Here is a 24,396-nt window from a genome sequence, read left to right as displayed (position 1 = left end):
TTCCCTTTGTTCGAAACCACCTATTTTCTTTTGGTTCAGTGTTAAGATTCAAGACGGAAAAGTGCAGAGCAGGCGGTGCTTTCATTGTCTCGTCCACAGTGCTTTACCTGCTGTGCCCAGGGACTCAACGGGCCTAAAGGACTCTGTCACTTTAACCTTGTCCCCAAGTATGTCCCTGGCCAGCACAAAAGCCATCTGGGGTGCGGCTGAAAGCTTAAGTAACAAAATAACTCTTTCAATCTGCACACTGCATGGTTCTGACTGCAGGGTGCTAAGGTTGCCAATACCAAGACACTGGACCTATTTCTCCTCCTTCTCCTCCACCCTTCTAATTCTGGCCTACATGACTAACTCCAACTGAAAGCCCCACACGCCAAAGGTGGGAGCCCAAAGCACTGTAAGATTCAAAAAAAGACCACCTGCTCATCAAACTAAATTGTACTCACTGAAAGCAAGAATAGAGAGAATGAAAAGGAGTTGAGCGAGAGGGAAACAAATGAAAGGAAAGACAAGTCACCATTCTCCCTCTGTGATCTTGGCAGACAAAAGAACAAATTGTGTTTCTGCCTCATGGCACCAAGCGTCAAAATTGATATAGGGTCCCACTCAGTGCTGTTTGTATTTGAGCATACTGATATAGGCTCCATCAGTTCCCACAAGAGAGCCAGAGAGGTGCATGGACCTACCTACCAGCCTTTCATCTAGGTTTCTTTTGTATTATGCCCACTTGTGTCTGTTGTTTGTCTTGAGTAGAATTGACTGTTATTATTCCAAACAGCATTATCTTTATTAATGCCACAGGTCTCAGGACTGTGCACTCCCTAGGAGTCGGGTCTGGACAGAGCTGCAAGCAATCTCCCTAGATAAAAGCTCAGTAGAGAGCTGTATGCAAGCCAGACAGCCGGACGGGCCTTTACCCTCCCTCCTCATTCTCTGAGAGAAGTGTAGGCCCTACAAAGACTGAGATTTGACTTTAATCTTAGCTCTTTCATAAGGCATCTCAGCTGAGGGCATGGCTCTAGAAGCCTATCAGAGTCACTTTGTGTCAGCCACGAGTCAGAACAAACAAGTGTAATGTTAGTAAAGAAAATAAAAAACTTTCTATAATAATTCACAGAAAGTAAAATATACATGATCAAAAAGTTTTGAGAACTTGAAATACTGAAATCACAATATACAGATACACAGTTTATAATGTTGGTGGCTAATATGTGCTCAGAAGTGAGGCCATTTTCCAAAGGCAGCCATGCATGATGAGTTATTTTAGAGGTGGTGTGGAGAGCTGACGTGTGGCCAGGTCAGGGCAGGGCAGGAGCTGGGGTCTCGGTTTAGTGCCTAAAGCTGCTTGCTCCAGTGAGGAACACAGCATCAGCTCCCGGCCAAACCCTGGACACTGATTTATGGGACATGCGGATTACCATCAAATCAGCCATAAGGACCACCCAGATAGTGGCACAGGACAACAGCCACACAGACTCACAAAAGGCGCACAGCTATTCGAATATACTTGCAGGCTAATAGTGACTAATATGGACATTGTTCAACAGACATCCACAAAACACCGAACCATTACTCAATGACACTTTAAATGCAAACACATATGCTGTTTAAGATGTAGTAAATATTGTAGATTAAGACTTTCTGGGACTAAATGAAAAGCTGCACATGCCATGGGTAATGGCTGGTTAACCACTCAAGTGCAGTGGGAGAAATGAGTTTGCTGAGCCTTCCTCACAACCACAAAGCGAGAGAGCCAGCTTCTCTCAGAGTTCATCTGCATCTACGGGATGTGCCTGGAGGATAATGGGTGATGTTCACACTGGCATTCATTTTCTTAACGGCGATGTGGACTCCTCTCACTCATATGCCATCGTTAATACTTTTCCACCAAGTCACACAATCCAATAACATGTCCTGAACCAAAGAGGAAAAAACACAAAAAAGGACATTTCTCACTTGAAAGGGCACAACGCAACTCAGCCATAAGGGACCAGTTTGATGAGCTAAACAATATGTGTCATGACAAATCGGACATGGTACATTCCCTAGGCAAACACTGATCTCATACGGGGAGACTGCTAGGCAAATATTCACCTGCCCTAAGCTAATAACATGTGTGGGAGCAAACACACACTTAAGCTCGTCAATACTGAGACAATGATGGGAATTAGATTGCACAATGACTAAATGAAAAAAGCATCAGAATTTTCTTTTAAAGGACCATCTCAGTGATAGTCACATGTAACATTTTTAATGACAAACTCACCGTATCATGAAAGAATGCAAGATTTGTATCAACAGAGGTAAATGGTGTTAACTTGGGCCATCACAATGCCTTTGGTAAGAGGACATGCACAGTGTACATTTTATTGTGCAAGAATCTAAAAAAAATATCTGCATGCTTTGTGTGTCAGGAAATCCTACTAAACAAATGGCACTTATTTGTCTCTAAGGCCTTTCTAACCTAGTTGAGCCAAGCTCCAGAGACAGCACCACGCTACACAGTGGGCACCCTTGACACTTCCTGACCACGTGACTCTCTCCAGCTGCCTTTTGATTGGTTTCTCTGAGACCAAGGGATTGAAGAGAAGAGGAAGCGGTAGTGGCAAAGGGTGGCGGGTAACTGCCTGGCAGCAGACACATGAGAAAAAAAAAAGAAATTCCTGCCCCATTGCCATGGAGATGAGTCAACAGCAGGTCGAGGGAGAGCAGAGAGGGCTGGGGGGCTGCAGGGCACTGGCTGACCTGCTGTAGTTAACAATTCATCCCCGTATCCGGCTCGCAAATGATTGGGCAAACATGGAGTGCCCTGGAGGCAAAAGGGCCCCAAGGGGCTGAGAGAGGAGCATTACCCTGGGGTGACACACTGACAGGCAGACAGAGGGTGGACCAGCTGAAAGAGGGAGTAAGGGATAGGGGCTACCAGTGTGGGGTGGGGGGGTGAAGAGGCCTAATTGGAAGTGGGATAGTGGCGAGGCACACCGAGTACTGGGGGCTACAGTACAGTCACAAACGGTACTGATGGTTGTGCCCTTTTAAAGTAGCGTAATTAAACGACTTGTGTTAAGATGCCATTTTGAGGATGAGAACAATCTTTTAAGGACACCACAACAAACATCACCCTGGAAATTTGGTTTCTATTCGTCATTCTAAGCTAAATGGTTAACAGCACTTGGCTACTTATACTGTTGTGCCAACAGTAAAAGCAGGAGTTACGTCAGTTTTATAAGCCTAAACCACAGTAACACCATAAGTCTTTGGCATGTATCCTCTTTGCTACAGAAGATTTTGCCACAAATGCGGCAAATAAAACACTCATGCACACTTTAAGTTCACGGAAGGTTGATTTGCAATGGTTTAGAGGAGAAGACTCTAAAACTAAAACATCCCAAGCTCATCAAAAAAGTCTGCAGTGACTTTGGAAACACAAACTCACCAGAAGATCGCTAGCATGCAATTAAAGGTCGAACTCTCATCTCGAGAATTTGGATTCCTTCACTGTAAAGACAAATCAGAAGAGGAAATATGTCAGTTCACACCTTGATAATATGCGGTACAATTACATTGCTTACACTTCGCTCTCCTTAACAGTGACAGAGTAGCTAATACTCAACAGGTTTCGAACATTACCCACTCTGCAGTGGCGCAGACTCACATCCATAATGGATCAGAGTAAAAAATAACAGATGAGCGATGGGTGGATTTCATCAATGTCACATCATACAGACAAACCACAGGACTTCAATGCTGCACCTATTTTGGGCTAGACTTTACGTAGTGTTGGGTTCTGTCTCACTCAGCAGAAGTTCTCATATGTAACTTTATGCACTGTCACAACTTGGTCTGTTCCCCAGAATGGCAAACCAAAATTCATTATCCAATTGGCTGTCTTTGACTTTGAAGGATTGAAATGCCACTATTACAACAGGCCTTTCACTGGGCAGTGGTGTTTAGAGGGTGTGTTAACAGAGCAGACCTTTTACTGGTCCTTCACTTCTACTAACGTCAGAGCACAGTGTTTTCAAAAACACAGCTGAAGCATGCCCTTCCTTTAGAATCCTCTCAGTAATAACGCAGCCAACAAATCTTATAAATGAAAAACAGAGCAACACTTACTGTGTCTGTGAGAAGGAAAACAAAGAGAGAATAGAAGGAAAACAAGAGGAAAAAGTGTAATTATGATAAACATAGCAGATGTTAAGAGTCACTTCTCGAAAGGTGTGTCATTCAGGGAGTTTGGGACAAACTTTTGGCTGCGGCTGAGCTCTAAATTTAGCATATTTGCTAAAATAAAAAGTGAGTTCAGTCGCTGGCACTGAGAGTTTGTCCTGCCCATTCATGACCTCAGTGGTGCAGCCGGCGTCACTCGTGACGAAACACAAACCATATAAAACAACAAAAAAAGACCTCCTCAAATACTCAGTACATAAGGAAACAGGCACACTTTAGCGTTTCCTGTAAATTATCCGGTTAAATAAGGCAAGCCAAAAAACAACAAAAAAAATATAGCTTCCTGCTTTCTATATTTAGAACAAAGTAAAAGTACAAATGTGCCTTTTACATAACTTTACAGAAAAAGATATATAAAAAAAAAAAGAGAATCATCTGTCTTCAGTTTCTGTGCATATTAGTTTTGTGTATCTAACGTGAATAGGAGACTGAGGATACATGAGTTTGCTGTATACATTCTGGAGATCAGCCTGTGTGTGTGTCAGAGCTGCAGAGGATGCCCTCGGGGATAAGATGAGGAGTAAATGAAGCAGAAGTCCCATCTAAGCTCAAAAGCATGTGTGTATCAAGGCTGTAACTAAAACACAAGCATAAACACAAGCGATGTTAGGGATTACACCCTGCAATACCACCGCAGGAAATCACTGACAGCACAGGTGTAACCATCATCGCGGACGCATTCTTCCCCGTCTCCGCTCTGCCAGCGGAGGCCTGATTGGCAGCTCATTCTCCACGTTCGTTGGCTGCTTGAAACCTGTGTAAACATCTTGTGGGCATTTGTGTGTGGGACATACAGGTGAGGAGAACACACACAAAGAAGGATTACCGTGGCCTAACATCGCGTCAAACATGCCTTGCAGCACAATACCACACAGTCTCTCGAAGACTTATTTCCCCCGAAATCCTTTCCTTCCTTTGCCTTTAGAGTCGAGTCCGATCTGAAACATACAATACGTAAAATATCCACTAAATGTGAGTTGTTGTATCTATTACGATCTTCTTTACGCTGGTCGGATAAGTTTAAGACTTCACGTTTAAAAAGCAGGAGGAACAGAATTTAGTGTGAGCTGCAGGAAAGGAAAAAAGGGAGGAAAGCACATTTCCTCAGCAAACAGCACCCTCTAGAGTGACACAATTCATTCAATCCTGCATCTCACTCCTGGTCTCTGCATGACGTGCAGAAAACGTTGCTCAAGCACAGCATTAATCAGCAACATTTGCTTTACTTAAAATGCAGATAATTCCGTTTAAAACGTCAGGCTTGCGGTTATTTTTTTGGTTTTCTTTGAGACACTAACTAAGCAGGTTGCCTTGTTCTCTGGATTATTTGTGAGCCACATTATAGAGGCAAGAGTGAACCTTTCGTTTTCCCAATGCGAGCTGATAATGAGACAGGCCATTATTAAGATGTTTGCTTTAATCGTGTGCAGGGTTATTAGGTGCAGTTTACAGTACACAAGAGAGATTAAGTTAGGCCACGCATGATGGAAAGAGCTGAGGAGCCCCACGATAAGCCAGCTACCCCACAACTGTGAAGTGGGCTGAGAAATATGAGCGCACAGCAGGACATGAAACGCAGCAAGACAAACCATTTTCCCTCCTCTCTCTCTTTCTCCCTCTCTCTCGCCTTCTTTCTATCTCATTTTCTCTCCTTTTGCCCCAAATCATGTTACACAACTGCCAAGGAATGCCTGCTATATCAAAGAGAGACTTAAAACGAGCACAAAAGAAAAGAACAGTAAAGAGTGGATCGCAGAGGCAACTATGGAAGCTGTAGGTGTTTGATTCTTTTATGTTTGTAGAAAAGAAAAACATGGCAGGGAGCTTGGCATTAGTGTAACAGTGACACACAAGTCCGGACACATACACGCCTGACTGCTTAACAAATGCTTGTATAAACTAAATCAGACTGAGACACACAGCACGGAGCACCAAGCAGGGAGCCCTACATGTTTCCTATATATTTTTTTTCCATGCCATTAATAAAAAAACACATTGGGCTGTTTCATTACATTTTGTTGGAATAAAGGGAGTGCTTAAAAATCCATCATTTTATGAGTGCTCAAACTTTCCCACAGAATTCCCACCATTTTCCGTGCGTTTGACCCAAACGCATTAAAGTAGCACTCAATTAGGCTGGCACACGGAGCCAAACCGGGGCGTTCGTTTGCTGCTTAATCATGACACACAGCAGCCACCAACAGAGATCGCAAGACCTGTTGTGCATGAATAGAAACAATTCCCTGCATGAAGACAATGGGGAATCTAAAAACAGAATAAATAATATGTTTTAATGTTTAGAGAGAATGTAAGGATTCAGCTAAAGTTAAGAATGAGTGGGACTGTCCTGAAAAATCAGGTGGGTCACACTCACATCCTTTAGCAAAAGGTAAAACGCTGTATGTGTGTGTGACTGCATGTTTGTCTGTGTGTATGTCAAGTTAGCAGAAGGTCGGAGCGGTGAAGTATTAGAGCGCTGTTTGCTCTCTTCCATTCTTCCATGTACTCTTGGGGATCAGTTTGTTTGAGAGTTTGAACAGTGACGTGTGAAACCCGTAAAAACAGGACATAGCGCCACACTATTTGCTCAAGAACACCCAGAGAATGGACTGCCATTACAAAACAAATCCCTCAGCCCGCATTCCTCCTGTCCATCAAACCCTACCTGTTGAACAACATTTGACATGGAGCGGAAAAGGTAGCTTGCAGAAGGACTTCAATTTATTAAAAGTGTTTGACACTACAGGTCACTCCTCCTCCACGTACATGTCAATGCACACATCCGCAAAGTGTAATAGGAACACAGTATCTGCTCTGGACATTATTTATAATGTTTGAAACTTGCTGTACTTCCACAAAGAGGATAAATTGAATGTCACTGAAATTTGATACGTCAGTGGCTATTTTGTAATGTTGAATTTTTATCTCTTCTGTCTGTTATCAGTGTTTTCAGCAGACGTACCCAAAGTGCTATTACTGCTATTAGTATTTTTATTATGCGATTTCAAATGGGGATGATTACTCAGCTTCATTATGCAATTTTGATTCTTAACAAAACTACAGATGACTGTGCTGAACACTGTTACTGTAACAGAGTGCATATTACTCATCTCTTCATTGGTTGCCAAACATTTTAGAGGATGTTGGAATTCTTCTGGTATCTTTATGTCACATGAAATCAGCTGATTTGTCTAAAAAGCTGTTAAATAATTTTTAGCATTTTCTTCGTTTATTTGTTTGCTTGTTTTTTTTTCTTTTTTATTGAGAAACAATGCCTAACAAATGTGTGACATGTCAAAAACTTTACATTTTTTTGGTTGATGGAATTAACCAACTGGAACAGAATAAGTGGAAAGAGGCAGAACTAGATTCCAGTCCCTTCCCCTTTCTTTCCTGCTGTCACCCTCATATTAGAGGAGCCACTGGGAGAACTGGATGTGATTTGTATGTGTGTTTTTGAAGAGGGGTGCTCATAAACAGCCATGAAAGGGGCCCCTCTATTCAGCCGGCCAGGCGAGATGCGCTTCACTGGGCCAGCCTTTTGTTTTCCCCTGGTTCACAAAACCTTAAGCATGGAAAAAAAAAGGGGGTTGATTCTCTTGATGTGTGCAGGCCCAAATGATGCCATTAGATTGGTGCCCGTTTTGGGTGAAAAAGGCTTCAGTAGCGCTTGAAGTGATTTAAAAGATGCAGGAGAGAGCGGCCCACAAATCCTGTTTGATAATAACGCTGAAGGAGAATGGGGAGGCAAAATGCCAAGCTAGTGATCATTCTATAGTATGCAAAATTGCTCTCAACCCTATGAGTGCCATGGATGTTAAAACAAAAGATGAGGAACATTCCTTTGTCACGTGATGAGGGTCAATGTGCTGTGGTGGTGTGTGGGGTCAGGAAGTTCAACAAACTTCCCACGCTGCCTTTCACCACAAGACCATGGTTAAAGCCTGTGACACTTCATTATAGGCAGGAGAATTTTGTTTCCCAAAGGGGCAGTGCCTCAGTGCCCATACAAGGACGAGCCATAAGGAAAAAGAAGAAACAAAAAGCAACAATTAAAAAACAAAAAACAACCATACTCAATTTCCTCATTCACGTGGCAGGACTAACACATCAATTACACAAAAGAACGTCTGGGAAAACATTCCCACACTGTCCATCACGTGGAGTCTAGAGAAAATATCAAGGTACTGTATTTTAGTGTCACAAGAAAAAATAACAATAATCTACTGAACATGTGTTTCTGTAATGCGACAAAGATGAAATTTTCTTGAACATCTAAAATTATTTCGGCTATTATTCCGGTTAAGTCGATGGTAAAACAGTGTCACCACAGTCCTGTCTGTCAACAGCAATCAAATAAGTATGAGAACCTGGCAGTGTCAACAACGGGGTAGTGCCAAACTAAACCACTTGTGAGTAAAAGAGCTCCTGATCAAGTCCGGTTCCACTACACTCCTCTCAGCCTCATTTCCAGTCATATTACAACTTATCCCTTTCACATCTCAGATCAGGAAGAAGCTTTTCTGGTTACTTTTTTCTTTCACAATTTATGTGCTAATTTTGGAAGTTACCTACATTACTCTCAGATGGCCTTTTTATGGTCTCTGTCTTTTTTAATATTATTATTTAAATCTACTGCCAAAATCACACTGTTGTTGCAGCATGATAATCTCTTTCATTATATTTTCTGTAGGAGAAAAACATGTATGAATTTTATTAGGGGAGACTTTTGACATGGATTAACATATTCTGAATTAAAAACTTTACTCAAATGTGCTTCAGGTTGTTGGGTTTTCCCCCACTTGGCATGATTATCAGGTGTCGGTCCTGCTGAGCAATATTACCTAGACTGAGGAATGGCCCAAATACCTCTCTTATCAGTGCACATTAGAAACACAGTTTAAAAAGTTTGAGATAAAGTTTCCGCTGTAGATAACAGTCACTTCTTGGATGTATAGACAGTGTATCCACATGAAGATACTGTTTCCTACATGATATCTATCAGCTTATTCTCAAGGTTTGTGCTTCACTGAGGAGGATACAGAAGTTCAGTCCTATCAGTTCTACCATAAGTAATTATCTTATTACCTTTAGTTTTAGGAATAGATCTGGTGGCATGGCACCACTGTGGCTGTTTCTCAAAAGCTTGAGAGCATTATGTTTCCCACACTTGTTTATTAAAATGATATGGAGATATTTTTTTCTTTCCAGGAATGCAACCACAGCTGTCAGATTAAATATCTGTAGTCCATACTGATGGGGGGAAAGCCGTGTTTACATTTATACTCTGAATTGTTCGTAAAATGAATCTAGTCTCTAGTTCATTTGAAAAAACAAAACTAAACAAGAAGTTAATTTATTTCAGAATTTTATTATCAAAGGTGAATTTGAATATATTCTATATTTCAAGTGTTTTGTGTATTATTTTTGGATGATTATAGCTCACAGAAATCTGAAATTGTGCATCTCAAATTCTTAGAATATTCCATTTCAAGTTTGAGGAAATGCATCAAGAGCCACCATGCACAGATATTTTATGTTGCTGGTCTAAAGTCCTCTTTTCATATGAAATTATATTTTGCATTTTATTTGGAAATTAAGATCCTAGCTTCTGAACACAGTGTGGAAAGAAACAGATACAAAGGTCATCTGTTGGTTGCTGGTTTACCCTGTTTTTTCAAGTCCAAAATCAACGTAGATGTATGCCAGAGGATTTTAAAGCACTTCCTGCTTCCATCTGCTAGCAAGCTTTATGGAGATGCCAGTTTCCTTTAAAAGCAGCACTCTAACATCTGCCCACAGAACCAAAACTACAACCAAATGATTTGCTGACTATATTATTACTGTCTTTGGCTGACTACACAACATGCTTGACCTGAACCCCATAGAGAATGTATGTAGTATTGTCGAGAGCAAGATGAGAAACACTCAATCCAAAACTTACAGAAGCCCGCTATCAAAGCAACCTGGGTTTCAATAACATCTCAGTAGAGCCATAAGCTGACAGCCTTGATGCCACACTGCACTGATGCTGCTAAAATTTCAATCTATTAAACAGTTGTGAGAAATATTGCAGAAATTCAAATGTTGACAATTTATTTATGGCCGAAGATGTCTTGGTTTTGTGCCTGCTTGAATCACATTCATTTCAGGATTTTCTGACATATTAACATCAGCACGATGGAAAACTGGACAAATGGACATACAACCCCAAAACACAATGTCTCCAGGGTAACGGAGTCATTTTTGTTGTGTTTACTCTAAATGCAAAAATTCTCACGACACCCCTACATTTACAGTTTCTGCCCTTGATAATGCAAAACAACACAGGTTCTCATTGTCTTAATGTTTCTTTGCAAAACCAAGTAGCCAATTCCCACCTAAGCCCATGGTGTCAGTGGAAGTGTTTTCCAGGATGCTTATGGAGCCTCCTAGCAATAAGACTGAGAGAAAGTCAGAAGGAGACCCTCAGCAAACTCAGTGTTAGCTAACAATAATGCCTTAGTTCCAGATATCAGGCCATCTCACCACAGACCACATGTGGGATAGCCGGACACAGGTAATCAGGGCTGTCAGAATAGGACCAGTTCCTCTTGCAAAAACTATAAACCACCAGCTACACCCTACTAAACTATTTCTACTGTATACACAAGATAGAACATTGTAAAAAGAAAAAAAAAGGAAAGAAAAAAAGAAAACACATTATATGATTATCATTTTAAAGTGGTGACAGCTCAATTCCTATTTCCTAGAAATCTTTAAACAGGCTCACTTTGAGCCACAGTCAGTAATATAAAGCAAACATTTCCCTCTTCTCCTCTCAAGCGACACTCCTTCTACAAGTTTTGCTACAGACTCTCTGTCGAACCGGTTGGTGGTGAAATATCTGTCCATTGTGAAGCCTGTTGTCATAGATACACCCAGGTGTAGCTCGTGGGCCAAAGCTGAAGAATCAGAAAGCCAAGGCACTCGCTAATCCTTCGCCATACCACAGTGTGTCAATAATCAGGAATGCACTGCTTAAACTGAAGCATTGTTCCTCTGCCAACAAAATCACAAATATAAGCACTGATACTGCCTTTGGGCACTGCCGTCTTTGGGACGGGAGAAGAGATGGATTGAAGAGAAACAATGAGAAGTCAATGATGGCAAAAGGAAGCTTTGATATCTTTCCAGGGAGCTTAATACTGTCTACAGCATAAAACTTTCTACTGCGGTACGTGGGGGATATGTACAGTTGTGAATGACAATAGCTTCTTCATACAGTAGGACAAAGTCGGAGGGCCAGAGAAGACCAGCTGCCGTCAACAGTTGGATTACTTTGAAGTAGCTCTGTGCTGTAAGACAGCAGGAAATATCCTCTTGATGTCTTTGAACCCATTAGACTCTGATTCATAATAGAAAGTTTAATGAAAAAATAATCTCACAAGCACTTATACACATGCACCTGACAAAGGGGGTCTGATCTTGGTGGACAAAAGCCCTCTGAGACAAACCAGTGATTCCCCGGAGTTTATCTGTCAGACTATTATTTTTACGACTTTTATCTTGAGGATGGAATGTGGAAAGCTGCCATTGAGGATGACTCGAGAGGTGTCTAAAATCATTTCTCACTCGTGTCATTATCTTTACGTCTCCCACTTTCAATAAACTAAATGGTAGCTGACACATTGAAGAGTCATCTTGGCAAACACCACTAGGAACTAAACCGTCTTAAACCACAGACATGCAGACATGAGCAGTTCTGAGCCTATCCTATGTACGACAAGACAATAGCTCGCCTGTTGTCTCTGCTTATCCTCTTTCTCTTCTTCCTGTGTGTTTGCGAGCGCATATGTGTGTTTTCACATATTGCGACATCACAGAAGAAAGATGCGCAGAATGGGGCAAACGGATGCGGCCAAAGTGGTGAGACCATTGTGGAACGCCGTGGGGATGAAAAGGTCCTCCTGAGAGCTTTATTGTGTGATGGGACTTGCCGCAGCCAGTTCTGTTTCCCCAAGATGCAAGGCCTTGGTGCAAAGCCGCAACAATGAGCATCTTTGTCAAGCAGCGCTATTATCTTTATACATTACTGTAAATGACAGGAGAGTGTAGTACAGTGCATATTACATTTAATGAGCTCCAGGTATGTGTCTGTCGTTAAAAAAAAAGCTAATTTAAACATCTGCAGATCTTAGCTCAGTGTTTAAGAGGATGTACTGTGTTGATCAGAAAGCTTATACCAAAGAAAATGAGTGCATTACACAGTCCACGCAGTCTGTTCAGTTATCCGACTACCATTGTTTCTAAAAGCACCTGTGCAGAAGATGCGCAATTAAAACTCTTCATCTTGGGTGACGTAATAGATAAGTAGATATGGTGCAAACCCCACGAGCACAAAAGCTGCAATGAGCTTCTCTCTCATACTGACTATGATCCTATAAATACAAGTTTGTGTTTTTTAGACATAGTTTTGCCTTTGAATATTTGAAGACTTAATATATGGATTTATATTGGTCACTCTTCATTTTGAAACCAAATAAACAACAACAAAAACCCTATAGCTTTTACTCTTACCTGCACACACTATAGATTAGATACACGATTAAAGCACATTTGGTGCACATGAAAACTATGCAAATATTCTCAACTGAACAAAACACTACTTATATGTTTATATGCACACACTTGGCACTCTTTACTCGGTATAAACGCCTAAAAAATTAAACACAACTCAACTTGTTAAGTCAACGGGTCAAAGACAATCAGACAGGAAGCACTTGACTCTCTCAGCTAAATTACACCTCAACCTGAACTTGACCTCTCAGTCACCTGATTTAAGCACCTGCATATCAGACAGAGCTGCTTGGTTGAGGATTATCTGACCCCAAACTGAAGAACTTGGCCCTCCTCACTTGGCAAGTGCTTACTCGTCCTGATGTCATGCATCTAATTGCTTGCACTGCGTGGGATATGAAGTCTGATATAAGGTACATTGTTGTGTGCACAGGCTTGTGTGTGTGTGTATGAGTTTGTCATCAAGCTAACACTTGCCTGCAGCAAGATACACATATACACTCATGTCTTCACCTGCCACAACCTATCATTACCACTGTCACGTAGCCACCTCCGCAGAAGGCCTCACAAGTCCTAACAACCACCGGCGCACACACCTGGAGGGCCAAACACTTAGTTCCCAGCCCTTTCCTTCATAAAAACAGCCTTTTAACGCACACATACATAAACAGACATACACACACACACCTATTCATATCCTGCAGCCTCAGCTTCTGCCCTGCACCTCCCATTTGCTGTAAAATCTGTCTCACTTTTCTATCTCCCAAACCGCAAATGTTTTAGTACTATTTAATTTATTTCCTTCGTTATCATTTCCCCACAAGGTGAGTGAACCAGCACACAACCTGCAGAGCCCAGTTGGCAGCCACATCCAGGCTGCTCCTGTGACTAGACAAACAACAGGCCACAGTATGTACTCTAAAGCAAACAGTTTGGAGAAATGGAATCAGATAAGTTGAACAGTTCAACTCAATGGAAGAAATGAACTCTCTCATACAGTTTCAATAGCAAATTATGGATCCTTAAACCTGATATTTTAAATGCGATGCCTTCCTCGTGTAGATTTCTTCATCCAGGATGGCCATTGTTATTTGAGAGTGTACACAGGTGAAAGAACATATAAACCCACTAAGTAAACGTGGATAACAATACACACAGTACACACGGCTCAGCTCACCTGGTGCACATATACCACCTTAAGAAAAAAGAAAAGAAAAATAAGCAAATATCTGAAGATCACAGCCTGCTGTTTAATGGGTTCTCTCTGCAAACACATCATCTAATCAGGGTTAATCAGAGGATCAATCAAAGAAGGCTGCTGGGATGCGCTACCCCAACAAACTCTTTCAAAGGACACGGATCGCTGTAATGTTTGCCCCCCTTTATCTTCTGTCACGTTAACAGAGTTGTGTTAGGCCCTCGCTTGTTCTGCACTATGTCCTAGTCAGAGATGGCTTAGTGTGTAGCAACCTGTTCTGATAGGTATGTCAAAGCTGAAACTCACAAGCTTTACAGGCAAACTGTGCAGAAGGAAAATCAAGAAAAACAGCATGTCACACCTTACCAGTTTCTAATCCCAGAAACCAAAAGCAAATTATCTCAAGTGCCAATGTTCTTAAGACTGACAAAACTTTCTGTAGGAAATTGTAGCATACTGTTTAGCCATATATTACAGATATTGGAGGTTTGTATAAAGTACAAATTGGCTAAAAGTAGAAATTTGCTGCTGCACATTGAAGGTTAAAGAGTCGTGTGCTTTCTTTTACCTGTCTTAAAGGACAACCAATTTTGCACCTCTTTGCAGACAGAAGCAATGGTCTTCAGCAAGGTTAGGCTTTCTTCTCTCTGCCTTCATTATATCTTGGCATGAGCATGCTGCTTATGCACATGTATATAGAACACTGTGTGTTATAAATGATCTCCTAGAATACACAGCAAATGGATCTGGGTAACATCAGTCGCAAATTTTGGCCCTTAGAGCTTCAATAAACGTTCTCTGCTTCATTAACATGCAACAATATACAGGTCCACTGTCCACACTCACTAACACTTACACAACCAATCCACGGCATGCTAAACTTAATGTTAGTCAGAGCATAACTGCACAAATATGTATGTGTGTGCATGTTTCTTTGTAACAGGCGTGAAAACACGGCAAAGCATGACGTGGCAAGGTGGTTTTGTTGCTCACAAATCAATAACGCTCCACTTTTTTGAATGTCTTTATAGCTTTTGGGCAGACATCTGTAAATATACTCCACTTCTCCAAAGGTAGAGGCAGAGGAGGTGAGTGCTGTGAGAAATATGCAGAGCTGTCTCCATTTAGAGGACGGAGAAAAGATCCAGCCTCAGGATACGAGTATGTGTCTGTATATATGTGTATGTGTGAGTGTGTGTGTGTAAATGCAGAGGGCTCAGGCATGATCAAACAAAGCACACCCAGGTACAGTATGCCATCTGCACTTCCCCCATCCCCCCCCCCAAAAAAGTACTCTCCTCCACCCTCTGCATCTCCAAGTGGAGTCTTTGCACTACATGGCGTATCAGAATGAAAGAGGCCTTGTCTAAGAGGCTAATCCTTGGGCGATTAGTCAACGCGTCTCGATTAAAAGCTAGCAGAGCTGCCACACCACACCCCCATCCTTCAACCCCCCTCAATGGAAATGGCAGTCCACAGGTGTCCCTACAATGCCTGTCTCATTAGGAAAAAATGAGAGATGGGAGGTTGGTCAGAGCTGACTTTCACATGAGACAGAGGAGTGGAACGCGGCAGGGGCAAGGCCCGAACAATCTCTCATAGACCAGGAGTAGCAGGAATGCCAGCGCAGCAACTCTGCAAGAATATGATTTTTTTTAATGCAACAACAATAACAACAAAAAAGATTTTGTTTCCATTAATTTTGCTTTGCACACGGAGTCAGTTGCATGCATTGATTAAATCTGCCTTTTTTTTCTTTCCTAAAGATGCAAGAGCAACAGAAGTCAGTGAGAGAGAGAGAGAAAGTGAGGCAAACAATGAAGGAGTGCACACTGTGCAGTATATTTTTGACAGATTATCCCCTCATCAGCCAATGTTTTCAGTAAACAGTCGTTTGAATTGGAAGGATTGAGAGAAAAGACGGGTGTTTCGAGTAATCAGCCCCATACACCCTCACTTTCCATCAACATAAACACCTCACTTCAGGAGTATTCCCATGCCCGAGCATGTCGCCATGACTAAAATATTGTGATTGATGACAATGTACACAATTTGAATGCTTAGAAAAAAGCTTCAATGAAGACACAGTCCACAGCAAAAATACAGTATGTTTGTGCTGAATTACATGACTGAATCCAAGACCTTTATACTGAGCTTGAAAGTGGGATTTTTATATTGTGTTCTTCAGCGTGTAAAGGCATACAGTAGGTGCTTATTAGATGAGAGGTGTGTCAGAAGTTGCTACGTGCATCCTGAAAATCTCTCCATTTTACAACTGACATTTTTTTCCACCTGTCAAATACAAGCCAACAAAATGATCAATTTATGTGATTACAAATAAATTGTACGTAATTATCAGGGCTTCACTTCCTCCATTGTCATTGTGAGTCTGAGCCATTTTTCTTAATCTGCTCCTAGTTAACCCGTGGCAGCAGGAAATGACCTTTGGGCCGGGTGACAGACTACTGTACTTCCCCAATCACATCCATCGTGTGCCTAACCTTGAATGAAAGCTGAAAAGGGGAGGGGTTTTTCTTTGGAGTCTGGACACAGGGAGGAATCACTTACCACTTTCCCCAAGAGACCCCAGTGGAGCTAAACAGAGACGGGATTCAAATAACAATAGTGGAAGGGGGAGGGGCTGAATGCTTCCTGAGATCACATGTTGTTAGAAAGACCACATCACTTGCCAGCCGGGCAGCCAGGCTGGCTGTATGCGGAGGTCCACGGGGTGAGAACACACATGGTTTCAGTTTGGTCTGGTGTAGTACCGGGAGGAAAGAAGGGGCCTGGTAGCAGGAACCCTCCAATTCTCACTTCCTGCTTCTGCTGGAAAGATGATCTGCGCGCCTGCCATCACCATCAACACAGAGCACAGTGTTCACGCAGCAGCCGAGGGGATGGCATGTTCATGCGCAGGGCAACCCATCACACCAAATCAGGCTGTCAGCACCCTGAAATCCGGGCTGGTGTATTTCCCCTAACGAGATGGCGGAACAGAGCAAAGACAATCCCATTCAATCATGCCGCCAAGTCTCCTGTGACACACAGGAGCCTGTTAGCTGTGTCATTTATACAGGAAGTAGCTTTCAAACAAATTAAAATGCATCAAGTTAAACAGAGTAGCCGCGATATATACTGTATATACATATACTTTTTTTGGTTGGCTTTTTTTTTTTATTAGTATTATTATTTTCTGAACTACATGTGACACGTAGAAATTACCGTGAGTGTGACAAAAGGGCTATATACTGACAAAATGGAGAGAAGGCATAATGATAGGCTTGTGCAACCGTGTCAACTAACTTTACTACCTGAAAGCCAGATCAGTGTCACTCAAACAGCTTCTGAATGAAAGAACTCCAGGTGACCTCTCGGTCCCTCCTCGGCAGCGGAAGATGACTAACCTCCGCAAATCACGGGTTGCATTTGAGTAAAATAAACACAGAGCACTAATAAAAACCACTGGAGCGAGGAGTTTGTATGTATGCAGCATTGACCCAAATCTGAAGTAAAGATTTTAAAAATCAGAAAAAAAAACAGCTGCAGTGAACCGCTGCACAATTTGCAGAAATAAACAGCTTTTGGGTACTGACAATGTATGATGTGTGTGGTAATGTGTGTGCTTTCATGTGTGCTGCTAAAGCCTTAGCAGCATTGTTTATACTCTGCTGTGTCTGGGTCAGCAGGGTCCTTGACTGAATTCTTGCCTCAGCATGCAGACAGTTTTAATAGTGTTGTTGCAGGAGGAGGAATGATTACATTATAAAAAAATATGCCACACCATATGTCCTTGTAAGAGCCCAAACCACACACAATAAAATCCAGCAGGCCTTCTAACGTGGCTTCTGCACTTCACAAGCTGACACAGCCTCGCTTTGGGCATTTCACCAGAAGTTTTTTTTTTTTTTAAAGAAAAAAAGAAGTTATCAAAAGGGAAAATTTGTGCTTAAAAAGTGTTAATTCTCTCTATTTGTGATTTCAGAATCTCCCAACCTAAGAACTACATACCAAAACTTGTACCGCTCTTGACATGTTGCCAGATACTGCAGTGGGCTTGTGTAGTGTGTAGGCTTGATGGTAGTAGTCAACTGTGTGAGGTGGTGCGAGAAATGGCGTAGAAGAACAAATGCAAATCTTTGGCCAGATGCTAAGTCCAACTTCACACACACGTACATAAAAATGGCACAACCAACTCAGACATTTTTATTCAAAGTTGCCTCTTCTGACTGGAAGCCAGCTTATTACTTCGATCAGAACCTCATTCTCTACGTTCCTCATCTCTGGTTCACTCTCTCTGTGCTCTGTGCTCTCCTTGTGTCTCACAACAAGACAGAGCATGCTCACTGTAAACCTCTCGGGGGGGGTGAAAGGGATTGGGAGATTAAATTTATTTTGAATTCCTTTTCCTTAATGTGCCAATTACCCCCACCCTTCCCTCTCCTTCACCTCTTCTCTCCACCCCAAGCAGCACAGCACAGAGTCTGTGCTCAAAGCACATCTCGTTTATGTTTTGTACACAGAAAACATTTCTTTCACCCCCAGCTGCATCTCAAACTTCACAGCTGTAATGGGATGCTATTCGCTGAAAAAAAGAGGGCGCATTAGATATGTTTGCACGGCTAAAAAGTGTGGGATAAGTGTGGGATAATAAGAAAAAAGGTTTGCTAGTTGTCAGTTTAGAACACGAGTAACTCTAAAAAAATGTTTTAGAGTTTTTTAATTACAGGTATATCTCATTCTTAAGGTTAGCAGTTGTAGCTTAAAGTTTATGGGAACTCACGGCTTCTACTAATCAAACCAGTCTTGTGCAATATGTTTTCCTGAATTAGACAAAAGTAGATGGCCCTGAGCTCTAAAACCGTATTAAACCATAATATTCTACAGCGTCATAATCCCGGTCATTTATGTCTAATCTTAGTAAGCAGATCAGAAACCATGCGTGTACATGTGCTTTTGCTTTGAAAGACATTGCCGGGCAATTTTTCTATTTTTTTTTTCTGCATCAAAGGTCAGGAATGCTAAGGTCAATGTAATGCTACAGTTATAAAAGTGCCTGATAATGACGTCTGAAATTCCCGATCTAACCCACTTGTGTAACAAAACGAGCTTAGGATGTGAGATTTCTCGACTCCGTTTTTGTTCCACTATTCAGAAGTTTGTTTCTTAGCTCTCAGAGGCAACAAAGACTATGCTTTAGTAAATGAACCCTGGCAAAAAGCTCAATTTCCCTCTTTTCTTTGGTTGGAGGACCAGTCACAACCCTTCTTTTCACTACATTTTCACACATTCCATGCATCCAAAATGGTCTTGTTTTCTATCAACTAAGTCCCTTAATTGACCGTTCTATCCAAGGAGGGATTAGCTGATAAGAGGGGGTAAAGCAGAGAGTGAAAGCAAAACAAAAAGAGGAAGTAGACGGACAGTTGGGGGTGGCAACACACCAAAGGATTACCCCTGTCATCTGTGCTCTGATAAAAATACATCTTTAGATGTGTGAAGAGACTTTGTTAGGCATCCAAGAAAAACCTGCGCTATCAGGCACTTTGGGGGCACCTTCTCTCCAGGAAAGAACAGAGGAAGGCCCCTGCAGCGAGGATTCAGTATTTCCTCCACCAGCAGCTACAGTTAAGACACTCCGAGGACCCAAAGGTCTTTCCAAAAGCCTGTCTCCGATGTTCTCCCACAATGCTTGGCCCCACTTTCTGTTTCTTTATGTCATTTTACACAGCTGCAGGGCCCATTCTTGCACTAAACATTTTGCCGTCACATTATGCTGTAATGTTTTAATCTGTTCTTTCCATTGTTTGCCGAGGTGCCAGCGTGGTTCATGATCTTCAGCACAAACAAGGAAAGTAGAGTTGTAAAAGGTGGTTTCGTGCTGTTGTGAGATCTCCAAACTCTTTAGAGCAAATCTGTAGAATGACTAAGTACAACAGGGACTGATATAGTACATAACCTGTGAGCACACACACACACAAAGTAGCCAAGTGCCACCCACACTGCTGACGTAGGTGGAGTCCGAGCATCAAGCCAAAACAGGCTTTTATAATTGTGCTAGATTTATAGGTGTGGCGCCTTGTGTTCTATATTTAATTACAGATTTTACAATGAGAGCATGTTAAGTGAAATCTAATACAAGAACATCAGAACTATTGCCTTGGCCTAGATGTAGCAGTTTATGCAGCCCTACCTTGTAATTTCACCATATAAGGTTTCTGCATAAAATGCTAATGTATGCTTCATCATTAAGGGTAATGTGAGTAACAAAAAGTTAGAAAAGTGTGTGTGTCCATCTCTGCCTCTCCTATGCTTTTCATCTACATCTATACGCTCTCTTTTTTGTCATTTTATGCACATTCCTTTGATCTTGTATTTGAAAAAAAAACGAAGCTGTTAAGCGGCATGCCTTCTCGGATTATTTAATTAGGTTAAAACAAGTAGAAATAGCCTGTGCTGACTCCAGGGAAATTCCACCTGGGGGATGACAAGGGCTGTAAGAGTAGTGGGAGGGGTCGGGTGAGGGCGATTTGGGGAGGGGGGTGAAAGTCGAGCCCCATCTCTTTTTGACAGATTGGTACAGACACGGGAAACTTTACACGCTGTTTATTTGAGCACACTTTCTGTATGCACATATCATATTAAAAACCACAAATGTCAGGAGAAGAGTCAGAAGAACGCGCCTTTCCTCCCCTTAACATTACCCGAGCTGCTCCGGCTGATTTATGCAGCACAAAGGTCACGGCGAAGAGAAAAAAAATACACACTTTCATGTGTCAGTCACCAAGTCCCCCTCTCTCTCTTTACTTCCACTAATGATTGGCAGTGACACATTCAAACTGTTGTGTACACAAATACACATGAGCACATGGGCATAGGCACACATATACGCACACTTTTCTAGAGCATCTGTCGGTTAGTGCAAGAAACTTCAGTGTGACACCTGGCGATCAGCAAACAATTCTAAAGCAATCAAGCATGAAAAGCTGAAACCAGCTAAAGGTAAAAGGTGTTGAGTGTTTTCAAGTGCTGTAAACCAAAAAATAAATAAAGCTGTTGAAACAAATTATCAGAATATTACAAAGAAGACAAATGCCGTATGCTACTTTTGAACAAACTGAAAGTAGCACTATTAAACATCATAATACATCAAACTGTGCTTCAGCTAAGCTCTGAAGAACAGGCTCCATGTCCCCCAACATTTGCAAAGCAGATGTCTTGATTAGTGCATACCAAGAAAATCTGTCATTCCCTCCAACAAGACAAGGACCATAAAAAGTTAATAAAACTACGAAATGTTCTGCATTAAACAGTTCTGCTTTTTAACAGAGAAGAAAAAAAGCGATTTTACACGCAGATACCTGAAAACACAGGACACCATAGTGCATGCAGTGCATGCATTAAAAACACTGGGATTCTTTCCAAGATGATTAGTGAAGAAAAGTGAAGCCCACCCATGTTTACTCAAACAAAAACCCTGGCTATCCAATCACATTTTGTGGATCAGGCTATTTAAGAGAGTACCTGTAAAGACCAGAGGCAAAGGCTCGGGCACATGTTTTACTGCTCTGTTTGAATAATCAGGTACAAGTAAAACAAACAGCTACAGAAGGGATGTTTAGCAAGTCGCTCAGGATCCAACTCAGGGCAATAAGTGTTCATTAGTTTTAATAGCCTGGCTCCCGGAGCAAATGAAATGAAGACCAGGAGACCACATCCAGCTAATGTAAATAAACCAAATAAACCAAAAAAAACTCATCAACTGTCTGTTGTGAGAGAAATTTGAAAAAAATATTTAAAAATCATCCTGACTTTTCTAAGAAGTTTGCATAAGAGTAGAGGAGGAATGGGAGGAAATAGCCTATTTCTGAAATTAAAACTGTGTCCTCATATAATTGATGAAAAAGTATTTAACAGATGAGTTAATTCACTGTAGGATGATGATCGTAAAATACTAAAAGTGGGAGGGAGTACTCGAGGAAAACTTTAAAGTTACATCTCAAAAGCCCAACTATGTCTTTAGCCTGTGTTAGTCTGTTATGCTGGCGGCACATCTTGATTCCACCTGAGCTCAGAGAAAGGTGGTGATACACTCCCAGTGGTCCAGATGGTCCCCCCCAACACTGGCCCGAACATAAACATGGCTTGGGTCTGGTTGAGGAGAGGGAGACCCCGTTTATTTATGGACATGTCTGGGTCTGGGACACAAATATAGAAAGATAGATCGACGAGATGAGGGACAAAGGAAAAGAGCAGGGAGGCGGTGTGCTCAGACTTGTGGACGTCTTCCAGTATGGTCAGATGGTGTGATATGGCCCACCTGCACAGGAGCTGAATATTCATGTGTCTATGTGCAAGTGTTTACAAGGTTAAAAGTGCATATTCCCATATGCCGCTTCTCTTATCTGCAGATTCAGTCCAATGTACAAACTATAAAGCAAAATATCTTTTTAACCCGAGGAGCTAATTACACCCTCCGTGACGTCAAATGTGCCGCAAACAAGCACATGTAGCCAGCGGTATTGGCTGTCGGGCGGCAAAAGTAGAGCGAGGGTGTGAGGCCGGGGAATTCAAAGAATTTTCCTGTGTGCTTACCGGCACAAACCAAGCCCACTGTACATCTATGAAAGTATGGCTGAGTAAGGCCCTTTTCATCTTTGCAGCGCTCTCCTTAAATAAATCGGTTCAATCTCGATTTTTACAATAGGGTTTTACAGCTTAATAACCTGGCTACAGAAAGCCAGACATCGTAAGGTGTTTTATGGCTCTTGTAGTTCCTTTATGACCCAGCCAAATCTCATTGCTTCACTGTACACCAAAAGGGGCAGATACTTCTCTAGAAAACAAGACAGTTATGATGTTTTGGAACTTTGTTTAGGCTAAGGAAGTGTTGATGAGGAGAGGATTGGTCCTCCCACACAGAAAGGTACCATTTGCTCTCACAGACTTCTACTTGAGTTCCACTAGAACACAGTGCTGCACAAAGAAATCTATTTCATGCATTTTTGGTGCTGTTTTGTCACACACACACGACCTATCTATGCTTAAAACCAACTTGCATAATCGCACTGGACCTACCCTTATGGAAGACATTTTGAGATCGCGTAATCATGATGCTGCTACAAAGCAAGATGACGTACATTGATGCTACAACAGCAGCTGTTTTTCGTTGCTATAAGTCATTAAAATCACTATTCGTCCATCGATCTTCTGTCTCCGTGTGAGGGTTCTTCGCTTGTCTCGCTTCGGCATCGTTACAACATCGCACGCGGCAATAAAACTAAGGATAGGTGATTAGCACTGTGGCCTGACACAGCATGCACTCACTGAAATATAAACATTACACAATCACACCAAACATATGAGCAGCTTCAGCTAATTAAGACCACGCTGCTTTTTAATGCCTGTTTATATCTGACTCCTAAATGAATGCTACCCCTGGAGCTCCCTCCAAAACAGGTCAGCCAAAGAGAAGAGGACAGGGGAGGAACGGAGGCAGGTTGGAAATTACAGGCAAACCAATCTGACCTGCGGTGCCCGAAACGAAAAGCTTTACTAAAAGAAATGAAATAAATGCAATGAAAATGAAAAAAGTCCTAGCATGAATCTTGATTATTTTCATAAATCTCTCGGAAATCTGATGATTAAAGAAGTTTACACAAAAGCACTTGAAGTAAGCAACCATTTTCAACTTAAAAATGACCAAATGTGCTGGACATATCTGAATTTCTTTGATCATAAAGATTTAGGAAATGTGAGCTTTAATACTTCTCAATCAGTACCATGTGGAGCTTTATTGGTGTACTGCTGCCATTCTTATTGCCTTGGCAGGCATGAAGGACACAGAAACCCAGGAGACAGGGGGACTGACCATCGCTCTCTAACATCATTAAAAGCGATAAGCTGGCAACTGGCAGAAGCCAAGCTTGCCATTTGTAGCCGCTAGGTCCCTGGCCACCTTACTCAAACTTTCCAAAATGTTTTCACAATCTAAACTCTGCCTCTCCTCCCCGGTTGTACACGACTCAGCCCTCAAGAGCTCAGTGAAGTTGATCTTTTGCATGGCGCCAGAGTTCTGGGAGAGGGCCAGCCTCACCTGAATGACCTCTGCCTTGTCTTCAAAGCCTTTAAGATTGTCTGCTGTGACCACGATCAATACTTCCACAGACCTCCCCTTGCTTTACGAGACAAAGAAAGCACGCTATCTACATACAATAGAGCACAGCATTGTCACATTTGTAATTATATTGGAAGGCGTATTACCTGTTTTTATATGCACACATTGTGGTGCACGGGGGTTGGATTTCAAGTTGCAGCTTGTTGAGACTTGGGGATTTACTGAGAAGGTGGGAAGGCATGTGAATGTGTGTGTGACAGGGAGAGCGAGCGAGAGAGAGAGACAGATGTCT

General features: G+C 41.9%; 1 long non-coding RNA gene across 1 annotated transcript in view; it reads right to left on the bottom strand.

The window, feature by feature from the left end:
- LOC146576191 (uncharacterized) overlaps positions 1-24,396 on the bottom strand; it is a 46,992-nt gene that overhangs the window by 11,607 nt on the left and 10,989 nt on the right. The window contains exon 3 of the long non-coding RNA XR_014892225.1: positions 3,437-3,498. This is a non-coding gene — a long non-coding RNA (uncharacterized LOC146576191). The remainder of the gene's footprint in view (positions 1-3,436; positions 3,499-24,396) is intronic.

The sequence above is a fragment of the Mchenga conophoros genome, linkage group LG4 (assembly GCF_057382185.1).
Source record: "Mchenga conophoros isolate Kocher_MC1m ecotype Shallow Benthic linkage group LG4, M_conophoros_male_GT1.1, whole genome shotgun sequence".
NCBI lineage: Eukaryota > Metazoa > Chordata > Actinopteri > Cichliformes > Cichlidae > Mchenga > Mchenga conophoros.
The sequence above is the reverse complement of the archived record's forward strand: the minus strand, read 5'-3'. Positions and strand labels throughout refer to the sequence as shown.